We start from the raw sequence: 11390 nt of genomic DNA, 5'->3' as shown, positions 1-11390 counted from the left end.
ATGACTGGGTCATAAGGGAGGTCAATATTTAGCTTTCTGAGGACCCTCCAGACTGCTTTCCAAAGTGGTTGTATAAGTGTACATTCCCACCAGCAGTGTAATAGGGTTCCTCTTTCTCTGCATCCCTGACTTTAGGATGTGGGCCATTCTGACTGGGATAAAGTGGTATCTCAGGGTTGTCTTTATTTGCATTTCCTTCACAACCAGGGATGGTGAATATTTCCTCATGTGTTTCTTTGCCATTTTTATCTCTTCTTCTGAGAAGTCTCTCTTTAGTTCCCTTGCCCATTTAGTAATTGGTTTGTTAGGTTTGGGAGGGATTAGTTTTTTGAGTTCCCTGTATATACTGGATATTAACCCATTGTCTGATATACTGCTGGTAAATATTTTTTCCCAATTAGTTGTTCGTCTTTCTAACTTGGTTGCTATAGCTTTAGCTGTGCAGAAACTTTTTATTTTAAGGTAGTCCCATTTGTCGAGTCTTTTTCCAATTTGTTGTGACCCTGAAACTCTGTTTAGGAAGTTCCTGCCTGTGCCTATAAGTTCAAGTGTCTCTCCTACTCTGCCCTGCAGTAGTTTCAGAGATTCAGGTTTGATGTTAAGGTCTTTAATCCATTTTGGGTTTTTGTTGGTGCATGGTGATAGGCTGGGGTCCACTTTTAGTCTTCTGCCTGTGGCCACCCAGTTTTCCCAGCACCAGTGGTGAAGAGGCTGTGTTTCTTCCACTGTATGTCTTTGGCTCCTTTGTCAAATATCAGCTGACTGTAGGTATGTGGATTTATTTCTGGATCTTCTATTCTATTCCATTGCTCTTTGGGTCTGTTTCTGTGCCAGTACCATGCTGTCTTTGTTATTATGGCTCTATAGTAGAGTTTGAAGTTCCTGCCCTACATCCTTGATCACTTGCTTGCTTCTCTCCATGCTGTCTTTTGGGGCTGTGATACCAGATCACTTATAGGTAGGGGTGGGTGTGAAGGAAAGAACAAAATTAGATAATAGCAGTTATTCTGACATGCCCTTAACATTAGCCACCAGAGTTCCATCGAGTTGTTGGTGCTGAAAATAAAAGTCCTGCCTCTCAGATCTCCCAAAGACTAGTTTGGCGAAGAGTAGAATGCTGTGGATTCTGGGTCTCTGCCAGTCAAAACAGTTGATTTTTCTGACTACGAAGGCTTCAGCCCCTAACCCCTTCCCTGTTCTAATAGTAACAATAATAATAGTGATTAATACTTGGTTTGATCAGGAGTAAGGACAGATATAGTATTCTTTTTTTAATTTTTATTTATTTATTTTTGTTTATGTGGTACCAAGGAATCAAACCGCAACACATATGGTCAACTATTCATAAAGGTTATATGGAAAGGAGAAGTATAGACTCTGCCTTCTGTGATACAAGTCAGCTACTATTTGTCAGTCTTCTGGCCAGCTGTTTCTCAAAGCTGCTGAAATTATCCAGTTATGTCCTGGGAGCACTTGGGTGGCCTGTGATGGAGCTGTCACTTGTGGTTGTCCCTAAGAAGTTCTCAAGTCTTGGGCATTATGGCATTTCTCTGACCTCTCACTTAGGGTAACAGCTACTAAACCCATTCCCAGCATATACACAGCTTGGATGAGCTGTGTCACCCTATCATCCTCTGTTCTTCTAGAAAGGCCATAAAACACAGGACCCCCTTAGTCTGTCCACAGAGAAGATTTAAGACCCAAAATATTCACTTGGAATGTCTTTCTGGGGAATCTGTATTTTGAACAGAGATGTAAATACAGGAGGCATTTGGAGCCAGATCAATCAGGGGCTCAGATTGGGGCTGCCATCCCAGGACTTAGTTGTTTTGACTTTTTTTTTTTAATCTCAAAAGAAAAATAGCCTTTGAACTAAAATGGCCACTGAGTTACTTTTTTTTTTTTGGTCGTGGGGCCTGAACTTTGGGCCAGCTCTTCAGCTCAAGGCCAGTGCTCTACCACTTGAGCCACAACACCATTTCTGGCCTTTTTTGCTTATGTAGTGCTGAGGAATTGAACCCAGGGCCTCATGCATGCAAGGCAAGCACTCTACCACTGAGCCACCTTCCCAGCCCCCCACTGAGTTACTTTTAACCTGAGTCTTGACACCTCTTTGCTATCCATTTTGGGTAAAAGCTCATGAATGAGTGCAGCAAAAAACTAGGAGAGGAAAGTTGCAATGCAAAGTGGCTCCTATTTTAAGACCCTGCAGTGGATCTATATTTACCATGAGGTCTTTTATTTATAGAAATCTACACAAGTCCTTTGGCTGAAGGCTGGAGCTTGTTTCAGGACAGCATGTGTGCTATTTCTACAAAGCCCCTGTTAGCTCCTGCTGTACCCATTCTCCCTTCTACTAAGTCAGCTATGCTTATTTCCAAAGGAAAAAATCATCAGGACAGATTCCAAAGCAAGATGCAAATGGTAGTTAAGGAGACAGGCAGGAGAATCTTTGAGCCTAAGAATTAAAGGACAGCCTGGTTCACTTAACAAGATGCTATCTCAAGAAGAGTCAGTGTGGGGGGGATTAGAAGGGATGGGAAGGGGAAACAAAGGAGGAGGCAACATTACCTTGCTCATGTAATTGTAACCCCTCTGTATGGTATTTTCACAATAAAAATATTAAAAAATGAGACAGTGTATGTAGGGGCAGAGACAGATTTTTTTTTTCTTATAAATGTTCTTAATGGACACTATACACTTTTGAGCCAACTCAGATCCTTGGAAATATTTCCTAATATCATACAAGTTGCCTCTCATAGTAAGACTCATTAGAAACCCAAATAATAGAATATTAAAGAATATTTCCAATAATAGATCCACAACCAGAGTACTTACTACTATTCCACATCTTCTTCCACGTATGACAATCTGTTTTCTTTAAAGATAAAAATTTTCTTAATCTTCTATATAAATGTTTATTTGGGCAGAAAACATTTGACAAAGAATCTGGATACAGAAACTAAAGTATTTGCTTCCACTAATAGTCGAGATGTAAAAGTCGTGAATATTTCATTTTATGTGAGTAGGGGTTTCGAATCTAAGTAACTGAACTTAATGTGCATCCAAACCTTAACTAATTATAATGTAAACAAGGTAAGCTACCTGGTACTAGGTTGCTGTTTTGTCTAACTATGTAGCCCAGGTTGGCCTAGAACTTCAAGATCCTGTTGCCTCAGCCTCCTGAATTCTGGGATTACGTGAGTGCACTACCACAACTTGCTTTATTGTTGTTCTTAACTCCTACTGTGACTCAGTTATATAGTAGCATCAGAACCAGTGAGAAAAACTGAACAAGGATTCACGGGTAAGGTAGATGAGAAGCTCATCCAGTTATCCCTGGCCAGCTTTTGTTATTCTCAGAGTGGTGTCAGCAGAAAGCAGTGAACAACAGGAGGTATGACCAGGGGTGCAGCTCTTGGACCTTAGAGGTCATGCTGTTCAGCACTGGACAGTGGTAATGGGTATTATATCTCTCCCCCACCAATTGGGGCTCAGTTTCTCATCTTCATGGCTCTATATAATCTTCTGACTTTGCTCAGCTCAGGTCTCCAACATCTGTCTTCCTCTTTACTTCTGCCATCCCTCGTTGCTCTGTTCCTGTCATTTTATCCTGGCCACTGCCACTGGGCAGTGCTCTGCCACTGCTGTAAGCAGTGCTGTCACCAGCTCCTCTGCTGCTCTGAGGCTACCATCGCTGGTCACTGCTGTCACCACTGGGCCACTGGTGCAGCTCCTCTGTCACAGCAGCCAGTGCTAGCTCCGAGGCTGCTCCTGCCACTGCCACTTCTTTTTGTTGTGTGCGGACCTTCCCAGCTCAGCTGATGATGAAAATGAAAACCAGGCAATAGAAGACCATTTGAGAGAAGCCTAATGTTGCAGTACCAATGGGCAGCACCAGGGAGTGTATTTTAGCTGACTTGCAGAAGTGAACCAAACAACCAATTTACATAAAAGGGTGTGCAACCGGGTCTCTGCACCAATCAGGGAAGCTCTTTCATACAAATAAACGAGTGTTTTTATTGTACCACTCATGAGCCTTCTAGTGGAAATATCTGCTGGGTCTTCAGGAGTTCACCAAGGTTCCTGGTAGCAAAAAGGTTGGTGTTTGCTGGGACAGTGCCTCCAGGAGCCAGGCTTGTGCTTCAGCAGCAACGTGTGGTTGCCTAGCTTCCTGTAGGTATCTGAGAGATGTTCCAAGCAGCAGGTTCTGGTATGAGGGCACCAGGGAAATGTCTAACAGGAAGTCAAATCATTCCAGTCCCCCAATAAATTAGATAACGTAAAGGGGGGAAAAAGACATTAGAAGTGCTTACAATAAAGGCTTATCATTAACAGTAACTGTGCTTTAACAGTTATTTAACAAGTGCTCTGATCATGCATACCTCCTCCCTCCTGTCTGAAAGCAGACAGAACTCAGAGCAGAAATCCTGCCAGACCCTTGATCTTGGTCTTTCTGGCTTCTAGAACTGTAAGAAAATAAAATTTTTGCCCTTTAAGCCATAGAGACTGTGGTATTTTGTGATGGCAGCTTGGGTAAACCCACCAAGGTGGTTTCCAGTGTGAAGCTTTGAAGCTGCAGTGAGCATTTGTGTGCAAGTGTTTGTGGGAAACTACACTTTCATTTCTCCTGGGAACATACCTAGAAAGCCAAATACCTAAGTTAAGTGGGAAATGTATGTTTTACTTTTAAATAAATGGTTCAAATTACTCACCAAACAAGCTGTACATTCCCACCAGCAGTGAATGAGGCTTCTAGTTGCTTTATGTTATTACCAATACCTTTGCATTTTAACTACCCTGAGGTTAACACACCCTGTGAGTAGTGGCCCCTCATTGTGGGTTTAGTTTGCATTTTCCTAATGACTAGTGATGTTGGTCATTCTTTCATGTACTTAATTGTTCACTCTGTATCTCCTTCCGTTTTCTTCTTCTTTTTGAACTCAAGGCCTGGGTACTGTCTTGAACTCTTTTATGCTCAAGGCTAGCACTGTACCACTTTGAGCCACAACTCCACTTCTGTTTTTTTTGTTTTTTGTTGTTGTCTTTTTAGTGGTTAATTGGACATAAGAGTTTTAGGAGGACTTTTCTGTCCCTGCCTGGCTTTGAACCACAGTCTTCAGATCTCAACCTCCTGAGTAGCTAGGATTTACAGGAGTGAGCTGCTGGCACCCAGTGGCTCTTTATCTTCTTTAATGACCTCTTCAAGTCTTTTGCCCTTTGATTATTGGTTGAGAGTTAATGAAATATACATTTGGATGGATCTTACTGACAGGCCTGTGAACTTGGAAGGAAAGATCATGATGGGCCTGAAGGTAAGTTCTGCCAGCTTCATAGTTACATCCAAGTTTAGCCTTGAGGCCTTCCTAAAATAAAAGCTCTATTAGCACCACATCCCAGCCTTCAGATCCTCCAGAGCTGTACTTTCATGCCACTTTCTGTGAGAATTTCCTGGGTCAAGAGTACACCATCATAGGTCCCTCTTGCTGGAAGAAGTTGCCAAATTTGCAGACAAATACGGAGGCGCCAAAGAGAAGTGCCTAGATAAGATTTGGCCCAGAGTCTTGTCTGGGGGGCACAACAGAGCACTAAGTGCTGTGTAAAACATGTTCCAGTCAAGTGAGGACCTTGGAAGGGAGGAATGGAGAGGAAGGGCTAAGAGAGATTAGGAAAGATAGGAGGGAGGATGTGCGATAACACAGGCTTGCTACAATCAAGGACACTCTGTTCAGCCATGGATAATTCCATGCCAGACGGAGATAAGTGGGAGAGAGTCCAGGTCTGAGCAGAATCAATAGTTAAGGAATAGGGAAGCTGATTTATGAGGCTGATTTAATAGAGTTCACAAAAGCTCTCTCATTTAACAAAATGGATCTAATTTTCCATCGGAGCCTGAAAGGCAATGGAAATGTATACATAAAAGATTAGGAAAAGAGCAAATAGAAAAGTCAGTGTATCTAGCAAACTCAGTAAGTAAAATGAGAATAATTTCTTCAGTTATGTAGACCAGTTTCTAATCTAAACTTCTCTATTGTAACAGGTTGGTTGTTGACAGTTTCTCATTTCTTCCATGTTTCTCCTTATTCCCTTTGTTTTCCTTCTTGAGGCTGATGAATATTATAATTCCAGGTGAGACCCTAGCTTTCAGAGTTCTAATTTCTTTACCTGTTAGAGGAATCTTTCTGGCTGGGACCTATGGGTCTACCTGTCTAAGGAATATCTGAGTTCCTTAGTCTGTACCCTGTTGTTTTAGACTGAGGTTTACTAGTATCCCCAACTCTTCTGAATTAGGCCTTTCCTCAATCCAGAAGTTCAGGAAAGATAATAAATGATCCTGATTCCACCATCTTAATACAATAACCCACAGTTGGTCCCCCCCCCTTTCTCTCTCTATCTCTATCTCTCTACTCAGTGCTGGGAATTAAACTCAGGATCTCATTTATTAGGCAAGTGCTTTACCACTTGAGCAATACCCCAAGACCTTTTGCTCTTAATTTATTTTCCAGATACGATCTTATGCTTTACCCAGTCTGACTTTGGACCATGAATTTCCTACCCTTTGCCTTCTGGGAAATTAGAACTATAGGTATGGTTTTTCACTCCCAGCTTTTCAATAAGACTTTCTTCTAATCATTTTTTTATATATTAGAACTATTTATGTCAGGGGCTGGGAAGGTGGCTCAGTGGTAGAGTGCTTGCCTTGCATGCATGAGGCCCTGGGTTCGATTCCCCAGCACCACATAAGCAAAAAGAAAAAAGCTGGAAGTGGCACTGTGGCTCAAGTGGTAGAGCGCTAGCCTTGAGCTGAAGAGCTGAGGGACAGTGCCCAGGCCCAGAGTTCAGGCCCCACAACCGGACCCCCCCCCCACCAAAAAAAGAACTATTTATGTCAGACCACATCATTGTAGTGCATTATAGATAACAATTTTATGATAGCTAATTTTGTTTCAGCTTGGCTGGGCCATGATACTCAGATTATTTGGTCATTATTCTGGGTGTTTCCATTTTTAAATTATTTGACTTTGAGAAGAGCACGTTGCTATCTACAACATGGTGGGCTTTACCTAAATCCAGTGATTGACAGCCTGACTAGAGCCAAAGACTGACCTCCTTGCTCCACCTCTCCCCAGGCAAGAAGGAATTCTCTAGCATATTGAACTGAACAGCACATTTGAACTTCCTCTGCAATATTAGCTCTTACTGTGTCTATAGCAGACTGCCTTTGGACTCAAACTGCAACTCTTTTATCTTCAACTTGCTTTGGATTAAACTTTCATCAAGCCTCCATAAGGAATAGGAAGGAAATTCCTTATAACAAAGTTCTACACACACACACACACACACACACACACACACACACACACACACACACGCACTTCCTGTTGGCTCTATTTCTCTTAATACAGATTTACAGGCTATTTAATATCACTAGTCATGTAGGTCAGCATTCAAAATGCTAAAAACATGATCATGAGCTTTCTCAAGAGGATTATGATACACTCAGGTAGTAGCTTTAGCAAGCAAATGAAGCAGTAATATTGGGACATGTTTTTAATCGCACAAAGAACATATGTTTTTCAACTCTCTTTGAGTTCTGAATTTACAATTAAAAATAAAATGTATCGTCAGTTCAGTATAATCATTAATGAAGTTGTTTTCTTTCCATCTGGTCCTCTCACAATTTCCTTATTTTGAAGAGCCAGGGCTAGGAATGTGGCTCAGTGGTAGAATGTTTGCCTTGTATGCATGAGGCCCTGGGTTTGATTCCTCAGGACCACATAAGCAGAAAAAATTGGAAGTGGTGCTGTGGCTCAAGTGGTAGAGTGCCAGCCTTGAGCTGAAGAACTAAGGGACAGAACCCAGGCCCAGAGTTCAGGCCCATCAGTGACAAAGGAAAAGAAAGAAAGAAAGAAAAAAGAAAGAAAGGAAGAAAGGAAGGAAGAAAGGAAGGAAGGAAGGAAGGAGAAAGAAAGAGAGAGAAAGAGAAAAGGAAGGAAGGAAAGAAGGAAGGAAGGAAGGAAGAAAAGAGAGCCTGATGCCAACTTTATATGGAAATAAAACTAAAGATAGTTAAAAGAGATTTTCTAAGACAACCTCATTATCAAAATTCTGTACTAAATGTTTTCATAGGTATTATAAAAATGTTTTTATTGGATTGCACAGGTGTTCTACAAGGACCTTTCCTTCATAGTTTGTAGTATAAGCTAATTGTACCATTTGCCGAATGCCTACTATGTATATACTCCTTTAAGTGCACTAGATGCATGTATCTCTTATTCACACACTATTGTACACTAAATAGTTTTTTCTAGTCTTCTCCCTGTTTCCTGGGAGAAAACTAAGCCCTTAGAATTTCCTAAGTGACAGGAGTGTTTTGTTTTCATGGTGAGCACCCCTGGGACCATACTTGAGTTTATAGTAGGAAGGTGACACAGGCTGGAGTTCGTTCATACTAGGGAAACTAATTGCATGATTAAGGGCTTGGGGCTTTGAGCTTTGTAATATCACTTAAGCTGGGAGTGGTGAGTGGTGAGCAGGGCTAGAGACATTTTAATCATGTGATTAGTGATTTGATCAATCATGACTATACTATAAAATGTCAATAAAGAGGGAGGGAACAAGTGATAAAGAGGGAGGGAACAAGTGATAAAGAGGGAACAGCTGATGCTATGCAAAACGAAAGAAATGTACATACCATCCAATGTGGAAGAAATAACAGTATGGCAAAGCTCATAGAACTCATAAATGTTAGAGACCATGATAGACAATTTGCCCCATGAAAGTTAGAATGTGTTTGTGACTTTAACTAAGCATCACTATCCCACAATACTGTGAAATTTGGGAAATTTATGTAATCACTTAATCAAATAAAGAATTTGGAAAAAAACAATAAAAACTGGAATATAAGTTCATTTGAATGCTGAATTGAAAGTAAAATGAAATAATGAGGAGTAAGAAATAGAGTGGTGGTATACATCTGTAATCCAGGATACTTGGGTGGTAGAGTTAAAAGTATAACAATGATTCAAGGCCACCCTGGAAAAGTTAGCTGAGACTGTTTGTGAAAATAAACTAGAAATGGAAGGACTAAGGATATGTCTCAGTACTTAGGAAGCATAAGGCCCTCAGTTCCATTTCCAGAACCACATAAAACGATGAAGGTGGAGTACTGGTTTTTGGAAATTGATACTTGTCCTCTACAGTAATGAATGTTAGTTAACATAGACCATGATAATGACAATTCCCCTTGTGAAGGTTAAAATGTGTTTGTAACTTTAGCTAAGTATCACTATCCCACAATACTGTGAAATTTATATAATCACTTAATCTCAATAAAGAAAATTTTTTAAAAAAGGAAATAGCTTGATTATCTCAAAATTTAAAAAACCCTCATTGTCACTACATTCATCATGAAAATGTCCCTCCTGAATATCTTCTACTACTTTATCTCTCCCTTGTTTATATATGTTGATCTCAGAACCACTTTAAGTAGTTTTGTCTGTGCTAGTGCCCATTATAATGATGGTGGTATCGCTGGATCTTCCAGAAGCTTCTAATTATGATGCTAGCAAGTAGGCCTGAATATCATCTAGAAGAAAGGTTTCCTTCCTGATTAACTGTATGCCACACAAGGCTTGGGCTGACTTATCCACTAGTCATGGGGGCCTATAAAAAAATTAGAGATCCATGAAATTGTGTTTTTTCTTTTAGAATCAAAAGAAAGTGAATTTTAGGATCAATGAGAATGTTGTGATATATACTATTGGTTGGATATTGAATGTCTTGCAAAGGCCTATGTGCTTGTTTAAAGTCTTGGTGATGCTGTTGGGTGGTGGAACCTTTAATGGGTGGAGCCAAGAAGGAAGTCTTTGGAGCACCAGGGTAAAGCCTTAAAGAGGAAACTGGGACCCCAGTCCTTCTTGTTCTTCTCTTTTCCCAGGCTATGGTAGGAGTGATTTTGTTTCCATCCCAATGTACTGCAGCCAACAGATTCTAGACTGGAACCTTCAAAACTAAGTTAAGGTAAGCCTTTTCTCCTTATAAGTTGTTTATCTAAAATGTTTTGTTATAGTACCAGAAAGCAGACTAAGCCAATATGTGCTATTAGTATATTCACCTTTATACCAATATTATCATCCAATGTAATTTTTTACTTTTTTTATTTTATGGAGAAAGAAGTTCAAGCAGGCAAAAGTACTGAGGACCTTTTAAAGTCATGAAGCAATTCTTCCTAAAGCAGTTCTCTAAGCCGGGTGCAGGTGGCTCACGCCTATAATCCTAGCTACTCAGGGGCTGAGATCTGAGGATCACAGTTCAAAGCCAGCCCAGGCAGAAAAGTCCGTGAGACTCTTATCTCCAATAAACCACTCGAAAACCGGCAGTGGTGCTGTGGCTCAAGCTGTAGAGCACTCACCTTGAGCTGAAGAGTGCAGGGATAGCACCTAAGCCCAGAGTTCAATCCCCACGACCGACCAAAAAAAAAAAAAAAAAGCAGTTCTCTAGGTGTCAGAATCTCACAAAATCTCTCTTTAAACAATGGTATCAAAGTTTTGCTGTTGAGCACTTAGCCATAAGGATTCAAACCAGATCAGAGAGTGATCGTGGGGCACTTTGCTCATCTTCCCTTCTTTGCAGACTTCCTTCTTTACCCTAATTCCTTTTCACTTCTCAAGTTACAAAACCCAAACCAGGCAGGTAAACAAATTCCAGTCTTCTTTAGGAAGTTGTTTGTTTTTGCTAAAATGTTGGCAATCTGTGACGTTTGGTTCAAAAAATCACAAACTTAAGTTGAATATTTGACTGTGTAGTGATTCTCAAGACCCATATGCAGATAGACCCATATGCAGATGTGAGGCTTGGGCTCTTCGGGTATCCAGAATAACGAGAGAGAGAAAGTGGGGGGACTGAGGATGGTGATTAGATGTCAGCTCAGGCAGGAATGTCTATGAGACTCTTATCTCCAATTAACCTCCAGAAAACCAGAAGTGGTACTGTGGCTCAAAGTGGTAGAGTGCTAGTCTTGAGTGAAAGCTCAGGGACAGGGTCCCTGAGTTCAAGCCCCATGACCAAAGAAAAAGAAAAGAAAAAGTTAATTGTAATGTCTCCCAAGAGAAGTTGGAATGAGTGAGTAGGAGAGACAGTAACCAGAGCTGCCTGCTAGCTGGAACTCTGTCTCACTGTGGAGTGTTCTACTGACTCCTTCCATAGCGATGACAGACCCAGAACAACAGGGAGAGGCCCTGGAAGGAAAACCCACAGCTCTAGGTGCTCTGCAAACACAGCCAGGAACACACACTTAGGAATGCAAAAGGTGTGTAGAGTTCCGAGTATATAGACACAGAGCCACCCATGTTCAAGCCCTTAAACTTAGACTTCACACTGAATGAGAG

At 41.0% G+C, this 11390-nt stretch overlaps 1 long non-coding RNA gene across 1 annotated transcript in view; it reads left to right on the top strand.

Moving 5' to 3' along the window:
• LOC105986685 overlaps window positions 1-9997 on the top strand; it is a 22414-nt gene extending 12417 nt beyond the window's left edge. Inside the window, exon 3 of the long non-coding RNA XR_001175129.1 lies at window positions 9941-9997. This is a non-coding gene — a long non-coding RNA (uncharacterized LOC105986685). The remainder of the gene's footprint in view (window positions 1-9940) is intronic.
• The last annotated feature ends 1393 nt before the right edge of the window (window positions 9998-11390 follow it).

Source organism: Dipodomys ordii, unplaced genomic scaffold (genome assembly GCF_000151885.1).
Source record: "Dipodomys ordii isolate 6190 unplaced genomic scaffold, Dord_2.0 Scaffold2, whole genome shotgun sequence".
NCBI lineage: Eukaryota > Metazoa > Chordata > Mammalia > Rodentia > Heteromyidae > Dipodomys > Dipodomys ordii.
Note: the sequence above shows the minus strand (reverse complement) of the source record. Positions and strands in the feature narration are given on the sequence as shown.